Source organism: Periplaneta americana, chromosome 5 (genome assembly GCF_040183065.1).
Source record: "Periplaneta americana isolate PAMFEO1 chromosome 5, P.americana_PAMFEO1_priV1, whole genome shotgun sequence".
NCBI classification, from domain to species: Eukaryota; Metazoa; Arthropoda; class Insecta; order Blattodea; family Blattidae; genus Periplaneta; species Periplaneta americana.
The window spans coordinates 118,507,493-118,515,155 of NC_091121.1; the positions used below are offsets into that span (position 1 = coordinate 118,507,493).

The 7,663-nt window shown below is 34.4% G+C and overlaps 3 long non-coding RNA genes across 3 annotated transcripts; 2 read left to right on the plus strand and 1 right to left on the minus strand.

Moving 5' to 3' along the window:
- Window positions 1-546: 546 nt before the first annotated feature.
- LOC138700102 (uncharacterized) lies at window positions 547-2,983 on the plus strand. The gene is made up of 6 exons (XR_011332200.1): window positions 547-743; window positions 935-993; window positions 1,139-1,208; window positions 1,945-2,006; window positions 2,109-2,244; window positions 2,662-2,983. It is a non-coding gene; the product is annotated as an uncharacterized lncRNA (long non-coding RNA).
- A 484-nt stretch (window positions 2,984-3,467) lies between these two features.
- On the minus strand, window positions 3,468-5,500 carry LOC138700103 (uncharacterized). Its single transcript, XR_011332201.1, has 2 exons — window positions 5,101-5,500; window positions 3,468-4,342 (listed from the first exon to the last, which is right to left on the minus strand). It is a non-coding gene; the product is annotated as an uncharacterized lncRNA (long non-coding RNA).
- A 643-nt stretch (window positions 5,501-6,143) lies between these two features.
- Window positions 6,144-7,454, plus strand: LOC138700104 (uncharacterized). The gene is made up of 3 exons (XR_011332202.1): window positions 6,144-6,283; window positions 6,501-6,633; window positions 6,753-7,454. It is a non-coding gene; the product is annotated as an uncharacterized lncRNA (long non-coding RNA).
- Window positions 7,455-7,663: the final 209 nt, after the last annotated feature.

Genomic DNA, 7,663 nt, shown 5'->3' on the forward strand with positions numbered 1-7,663 from the left:
TAGAAGGCCAGCGCTATACCAAGTCGCCAACCAGGTCGACTCTGATAATAATGAATGATGTCTTTGGCCTGGGATTTCTAACCAACATTAGTACAGCAAGGTACACTGTTCCTAGTAAATTACCGATATTTCAGTATGTTAGGCCTACGTACTTTACTGTTAGTAAATGGGCGGATATTTCGTATTAGGCCTATAATACCATTCGATCACAGATAGGGCCTAACATTATTTTTTAAAAGAACAGTATGAGGTGGAGAGACGTTTCCACTAAAATGCAATATCTGTTGCTGCTACCAGTTCGACTATAATCACTCACTGTAATGCACATTCAACACCTCGTAAAATAACACAGAAACAGCAGATATTAAGTTTTTTTTCCAAAGTTTCTACGTACAGTATAGTCATATGTTTGATATTGTACTGACAATCATCCATTAAAAGCTTTTTCTTATTTAGGTATAGAAACTTAGATAAGGGAAAAAGAGAAATACAGTATATTTTCTAATGCTGTAGGTTGCATATGGAATTAACCTAGTTTTACTTCCTTTTTAGTAATATAGAATGAAGCATGGGGAGAATATAGTAACATCAGCACAAATACAAGGACCTGAAAACAGCTGAGAAGCAAATTTGAATTCTTGGAAAAGAACACAAAGAAAATTGCTGCTGCAGAGAGACAATGCAGGCTACAAACAATTGGAGCCCTTCCAACTGAAGCAAAACCAAATCCAAACTTAGCCATGGTAAGTGATTTAATTGTCCTATCAATTGAGTGATTTCTCAGTGATTTTGATTCATATTCAATGCATAAGTTCACTTATATGTTAAGTTATACAATTATTAAATAATAAGCAGAGGAAATTGTATAACACAAGTTTGAATTCTTTTTATTTATTCATTCACTCATTTATTTATTTAATTACTTTTGTTACAGCCGAAGTAGTAACTAAACCAAGTTCCACTGATACCAGTACAGCTAATAACACGAATGAGGTTAGTGTGTAAGGAATTAAGAGTCAGAAGAAGAGATGATGAGCTTTAGAGATAAAAAAAATATTAGATTCTTGAAAATTGTTATACAAATTTAATTTAATGTCGGTATTACATTATAATACTATTATTTCTTTTTTATTTACAGTACCATTCAGGTTCACAGTGCAATTCTTTAGTTTTTGAAGTGAAACTGGACATCCCAACAATATCTCCAGGTAATTTGATTTATACTACAAAGCATTCTTTCACATTCTACGTATGATGCTTACTTTTCCAATCTGAAATAGCTGTAACATGTAAACACATTTTCAGCCAACATGTTGAAAATAAAACTAACATACATACTATATGAAATCTGCAGCAAGCAGTAGATAAATTAGATGCAAAAGTTAAAAAAAAAAATGTTAAAATATAAATTGTACATAATGATGAAATGGTCACAAGAAATGGATGTCATAAAAACTAAACATCATTGTATTATAATATTATGTGGGATTCGAGTGGGAATTTGAAATTGTTAAATGTAGGCCTAAAAATAGAAAGTACACTAAACTGAAGAATTTATTTTGAGATTTCTCTGTAATGGGTTTGTAATCAGATTAGGCCACATTATGTTAAGTTGTATTTCAATTCTACTGTGAGGATTCTCACTTTGAAACTTGTGAATGATTTCTTGTGTACAGAAAAACTGAAAAATATCTTTTCATAAGGTAAAACAGAAACTGACTACACTCTATTTACAATAGAACTATTTGCTTGGTTTTTTCTCTCTCTTTTTTATTGCAGCTTCACTTTCTTATTGTTAAAAATGAGTTTGGATTAATAGCACATTAGAAAATACAATACTGTTACAGCTGCTGACTTTGAAGTGTCCACGCATTTATGATAAAACATCATCTTTCTCCAGAATTAAATATCTTAAGAATTAATTCCACTCTTAAAATATCACAGAGTCAGCTGGTGCAGCAGATGAAGGTCTTCCACTGTACGGGTGTCTACACAGTGTAATGAAAGTAAGTTTTAAGTGAAATTACTGGATTATTCAGTGTAGGTAGTGTAGGATAAACCCAGAAAGGTCTGAATATAAGCACATATCCCTCTCTTAAATATTTCAGCTGATAATGGGATAATAGCTGATCGAGTTACACCCCAAGGATGCTTAAAAAAAAAAAGAAAGAAAGAAAGAAAGAAAAAGCAAGCCTCTGAGAAATGCATTAGCCACATTGAAAAATCTTTCTCCATCTGTGAACTGTAAGTTTAATGTTGACTTAATTATACTTGAGATGTTAGAAATGCATGAACTTCAGTGCTATTACAGTGATTTCTTTAAAAAATACATTAGTTGAAAGTTGGATGCTAACATTATAACAAAGAATGATTTGAAATAAAAGTAAGTCATATCCCCTCATGTTTGGAAAGAGATGGGGTTTGGAATATCAAAAGTAACATTTGGATTTTTACATTACTTTTTCCTCCTCTTTAATGGGTGGTCCATCTACAAGGACATCTTCAATTAGTGGCAGAAAGTAAATGCTACAGTAATCACCCATTCTTTATGTTTTAACAAAAAATATGTTTAATTTTGTTGACCAGATTTGTTTGACCTGGATGACTGGGAGATTACTTCTTCTCATCCTTCTAATCCATCCATCTAATAATCTCTTGCAGCTGTTCTTGATCCCTGTGGTCTCTGGCCTCTGCTTTATCTGCTAGTCTTCAGGATTAGGTTCGAATCAGGTGATAATTATAAGCTAATCTAAGGTTTCTGGTTGGGTTCGGGTCTGGTTCAGATCAGGCCGAGATGGGCCGGGCCTAAGAATTATGGTCTGTGCAGATCTCTAACAAATGGGGCTTATAGCTGAAGTTGGCTCTGCCACAGTTTTCCAAGTTTTGTGTATTTGCATATGTATTTGTGTTGTGTTTAATTACAGTTACTATGTACTCTTATGTATTAGCCTGTATATTATTAATTTGTAAATATGACATGTACCATAGCATATATGAGAGAGTGGATGTAATAAATGATTATGCTTATTGTGTCTCCTGAAAAATGTCGTGTTTTGTTCACACATAATAAATAAATAAATTTTAAATTTAATTGCAGCTATAGTGCATCTCTCTTGTTCTAAGTACACATTCACAGAGTACCTGAATACAATTGAAGCGTGAGCTGGAACAACGTTGTAAGTTACAAAATTTTCATTCGGTGTGTTTCCGTGTAATAATGTTGTATGTCATGTTACCTTGCTATACTCCTTGGCTTGCAACTGTCCATCAATGCAGTACGTGAAATTTGTCCACTCAAAAGTTTGCTACCCTCATAAGAACAAAGTTGTATACGCATACACATTTTTGCAGCTCCTGTAAATTTTACCAAATATAACTTATAACGTTGTTCCAGCCAACGCTTCAATTAATGTGCCTCTTGAAAAATGTTGTTTTACCATATTTTGCTTATGTAAAATAAATTTGAATTGCAGATACAGTGAATTTTTATTGTTTTAAATAGCCTACACGTGCTCAGTACCTGGTCATAATTTTTAAAATGTATTTATCAAACCTTTGTGTTTGAATCATCTTAGCCTGTTAAGAGATCACTGTGAGGGATCCAAGCAATAAAATATATTTAAAAAGTAATGATATGAATATGTTTGCATACATGAATCACTAGGCCTAGCGTGAATGAAAGAGCTCCCTTGCAAAACATAAATGCCAATTCCAAAATTTTCAGGAAATGAAGAAAAACTGTCACGTCTAAAATTCAATAAACCGTTACAGTTTGTTAAATAATATATAACAAGCATATCTTAAGTCTGATTAGTGAACTATGTTAGGCCTACTCCTACTGGTGAGCGATATATGCAAGGAAGGAGAAGGGAACTTGCCACCCTACCACATTATCTCCTGACAGTTGTCTCATGAGTGATGCCTTATTGGTATTCCAATCTATCTTCGGAGAGTTGACTAAACAACTAGCAGACACAAAATGAAATAGTTCTAGGAAAACTTTAATCAAGACCTATAATATATACATAAAACCTGTATTAAAATACTATTCAGAAGTATTCGTAACAGCCTCAAAAAGAGAGACAGAATCCCTTGAAAAAAAAAAAAAAAAAACAAGCCTTGCACTTAATTACTGGAGCAAATAAAACTACTCCCAATGAAGCATTCAAAGTCATCACTTCAATTAAACCAAGCAGCAAGTGCAGCACTAGCTCGATTGACAACAGTTCCTGCTGTAACTTCGTGGACCCCACAAAAATTTCCTGCAGTTCTCAATGTTCTCCCAGTGGCATAGAATCTCAATACCAGTAGTAGTTGGTCCATTGGAGGTAAGGCATTATTTCTGGAAAAATGTATAAACAATGAGATTTGGTTACACCTTTACCGGTAAATCTTTACAATAGCGTTACCAAAATAAGGCAAGGACTCCCTACAGGATAGCCTGGAAGAGAGAGGTTTGGATGTAGTTTTGACTTTTTTTTTTTTAGACAATTGTAAATATATGCAAATCATACTAACCTGTCACTAACTCGATCTTACGAAAACTTGTCTTTTCCCTTTAATTAGTAAGGAAACGCAGTAATGAAATGAATGTGCTGCCCTTCCCTGCCGCCTATCCCTTCTATCTCGACAGAGCGATCCCGCCTACCCGTACCTCTCCACCGCACTCCACTTTCACAGCAACTTTCCACCTTTATTTGGGAAATTGGTGTCGGCACTCAATTTTTCTTTCGTTTACGGTACATATGACTTGACTAGAAGCCAAATATGTGAATACATTTGTATCTTAAAGTGGTAACGCAATTGTGAAGAAATGATAGTTTACCATATAAAGGATTTTGATATATTATATACTGTTATTATTTTTTATATAAAAGTATTTTGAAACTTTTATTATTGTAGGTTGCCCTATATTATTATATCAATCACCTTAATACCTTGCAAGGGCAACAGAACACCTGCATGAAGCAACATTCTAACCTCACTTCTACTGTGTTACAGGTTACTTACTTCAAAATAATTATTATAGTGCTATTATAAACAAAATATTGATGTAATACCTACCGAAATAGTGTAGCTTATTATTAACTCTGTACTTACGATCTGTGTCTTGTTTCAGTTGATCATTGATTTCATGTAGTAGGTTTCGTTATTCGAAACTGTCTCAAAACTTTCTCGTCATCCCACTCTTCAAAATTATTTGGACGCAGCCTAATTCGTTTTGCTGTTCTGATATAACGAAGCATCTGCTCCAGAACTTATCATCAGAATCAGTATCAGAATTAAATTGATCCTTCAAATCACCAGCTGTATATACGACGTGCAGCCATCTTGATTTCAACACCGAGTTCTAACCTCCAGATAACGCCTATCTGCTACTCTGCCTTCCGGATTGCTAATCTGGAAGTTTAGCCTCCAGATTGCACATAACCAAAAGTCGTAGTACGCAACAAAGACGTTTTATAGTTTAACCTAGGCTCACTATGAGCGCTGTTCCTGACCAAAAATTGAACACTTTCGCGCATCTCCATCTTAAGGGCAGAGAGCCATGTGACTACAATATGTTTACATCACAATTCCGCTTAATTTTAAATAACATAGAAGGTTATTCAGTATTATTGAATGTGTTAGGAGTAAGTGCGTATTAATTTAATCAATAGTGTGTGTGTGTGTGTGTGTGTGTGTATATAGTGTTTATATAGTTTAAATGATTCGTTCTCCTGTGATATACGTGAAATCACAGTGTAGGCCTACTATTGTGCTACATATAAGGCCTATACATATAGTGTTAATATAGTATTTTAATCATGTTATAAGTGAAACCATCGTGTGCTCTTGTGCTGCATACAACTGCATACTAAATCAATTTTATTTATGAATCAATAGGTGAGTGCAAAATAAATCTGGTTAAGTATTTTCATACTATCTAGATATGGCCTAGTTACAATATTTTGACATTCTTGCACATATTCGATTTAATAATAACAGTTGATCCATTTCCTTGTTTATTGAAATATTTATTATTAGGCCTAAGCAAAATGCACACAGTGTGCAAGATTAAGTTAATGTCCTAACTCGATTAATGAAATATTTCAGGAACTCCATCGGTACAGATTTGATGAATTGTGTAAATATGAATAGGCCTAATCACGAAGACAAGAATTTTTAATTGACAGTTTTAGCATAACAGCTTAATATTTGTTGTTCACAAAGATGACGATTACTGACTGACAGTTCCAGTTTCTTCAATTATTTGCTGTTGTAGACTACTACAGGAATGCAGGTGATTACGTTCCACTGTTTATATTTGTTTTTATCCTTGTTACTCTTTTAGCTTATATTTGGTTGTTTTTTTTTATAGTGTAGTAATAAATCTTAGTGTCTTTTGCGGTTGCGTTCTATCAGCATTACTTTTCGTCCGCTATTTTCACGACCGCAAGATGCACACAATGTGCAAGATTAAGTTAATGTTCTCACTCGGTTATTGAAATATATTTCAGGAAGCCCATCCTACGGATATGATGAATTATGTAAATAGAAATACGCCCAAGTCATAAAGACTACGAAGATTATTGACTGACAGTTGCAGGATTAATATCTTTGATTATTTGATGTTATACCACAAGAATGCAGGTAATTACGTTTTACTATTTATATTTGTCTTTATCCTTGTTACTCTTAGGCTCATGTTTGGTTGTTTTTATGTTGTATAGTAATAAATCTTAGTTTGTTTTACGATTGCGTTCTATCAGCATTGCTTTCCGTCCGCTATCGTCACGGCCCCAAGATGGCGGCGAGCGATCGCTTCAATTTGGGTCCAGTCGTATCTTCTGCGCAGCCGGCAGTGTGGGGGACTTGGTACGCAATTACAACCCAACTTCCGGATAAATATGCCATCTGCCGGATAAGTTTAAACTAGAACTTTATCCGAGAGTCGTAGTACAGGCCCTTAGCACATTAGGTACACACAAGTTGCCTTTCTTGGAATTAACGACACCACGTTTTTTGCAGACTCCTATGATTTTCACGTAATTGTACTTGACATCGGAAAGGGTTGTTATGTACCCCTCCCAAAAAGGCTCGATTTTCTTGGGCATTATTACTGTGGTACACTGTGCACTCTGATTATGAAATCACTCACTACTAGTCTGTCACCTCTCGCCGCAATTCAGCTGTCGCACAGTGGTCTAGAATGAAAATTTAGCGGGACATATTAATAACTTTTCAGCTACCTAACAGATTTTTATGAAATTTTACACAGTAGTTACAGGTAGCATATATGTTTTGTTTGCAAGCTCTCGTTACGTTGGTATAAGGGGAACTACCCCTTACAGGGGGGCGCATTTAGACAAAATTAGAAACTTTTCTCCTATCTGACAGATTTTTATGAAATTTTACAAAGCAGTTACAAGTAGCATATATGTTTTGTATACAAGCTCTGATTATGTTATAGGGGGCGCAATTAGACAGAATTAGTCACTTTTCTCATATTTAACAGATTTTTATGAAATTTTACACAGCAGTTACAGGTAGCATATATGTTTTGTATACAAGCTCTCGTTGTGTTGGTATAAGGGGAACCACCCCTTATAGTGGGGGCGCAATTAGACAAAATTAGTAACTTTTCTCCTATTTAACAGATTTTTATTAAATTTTACAAAGC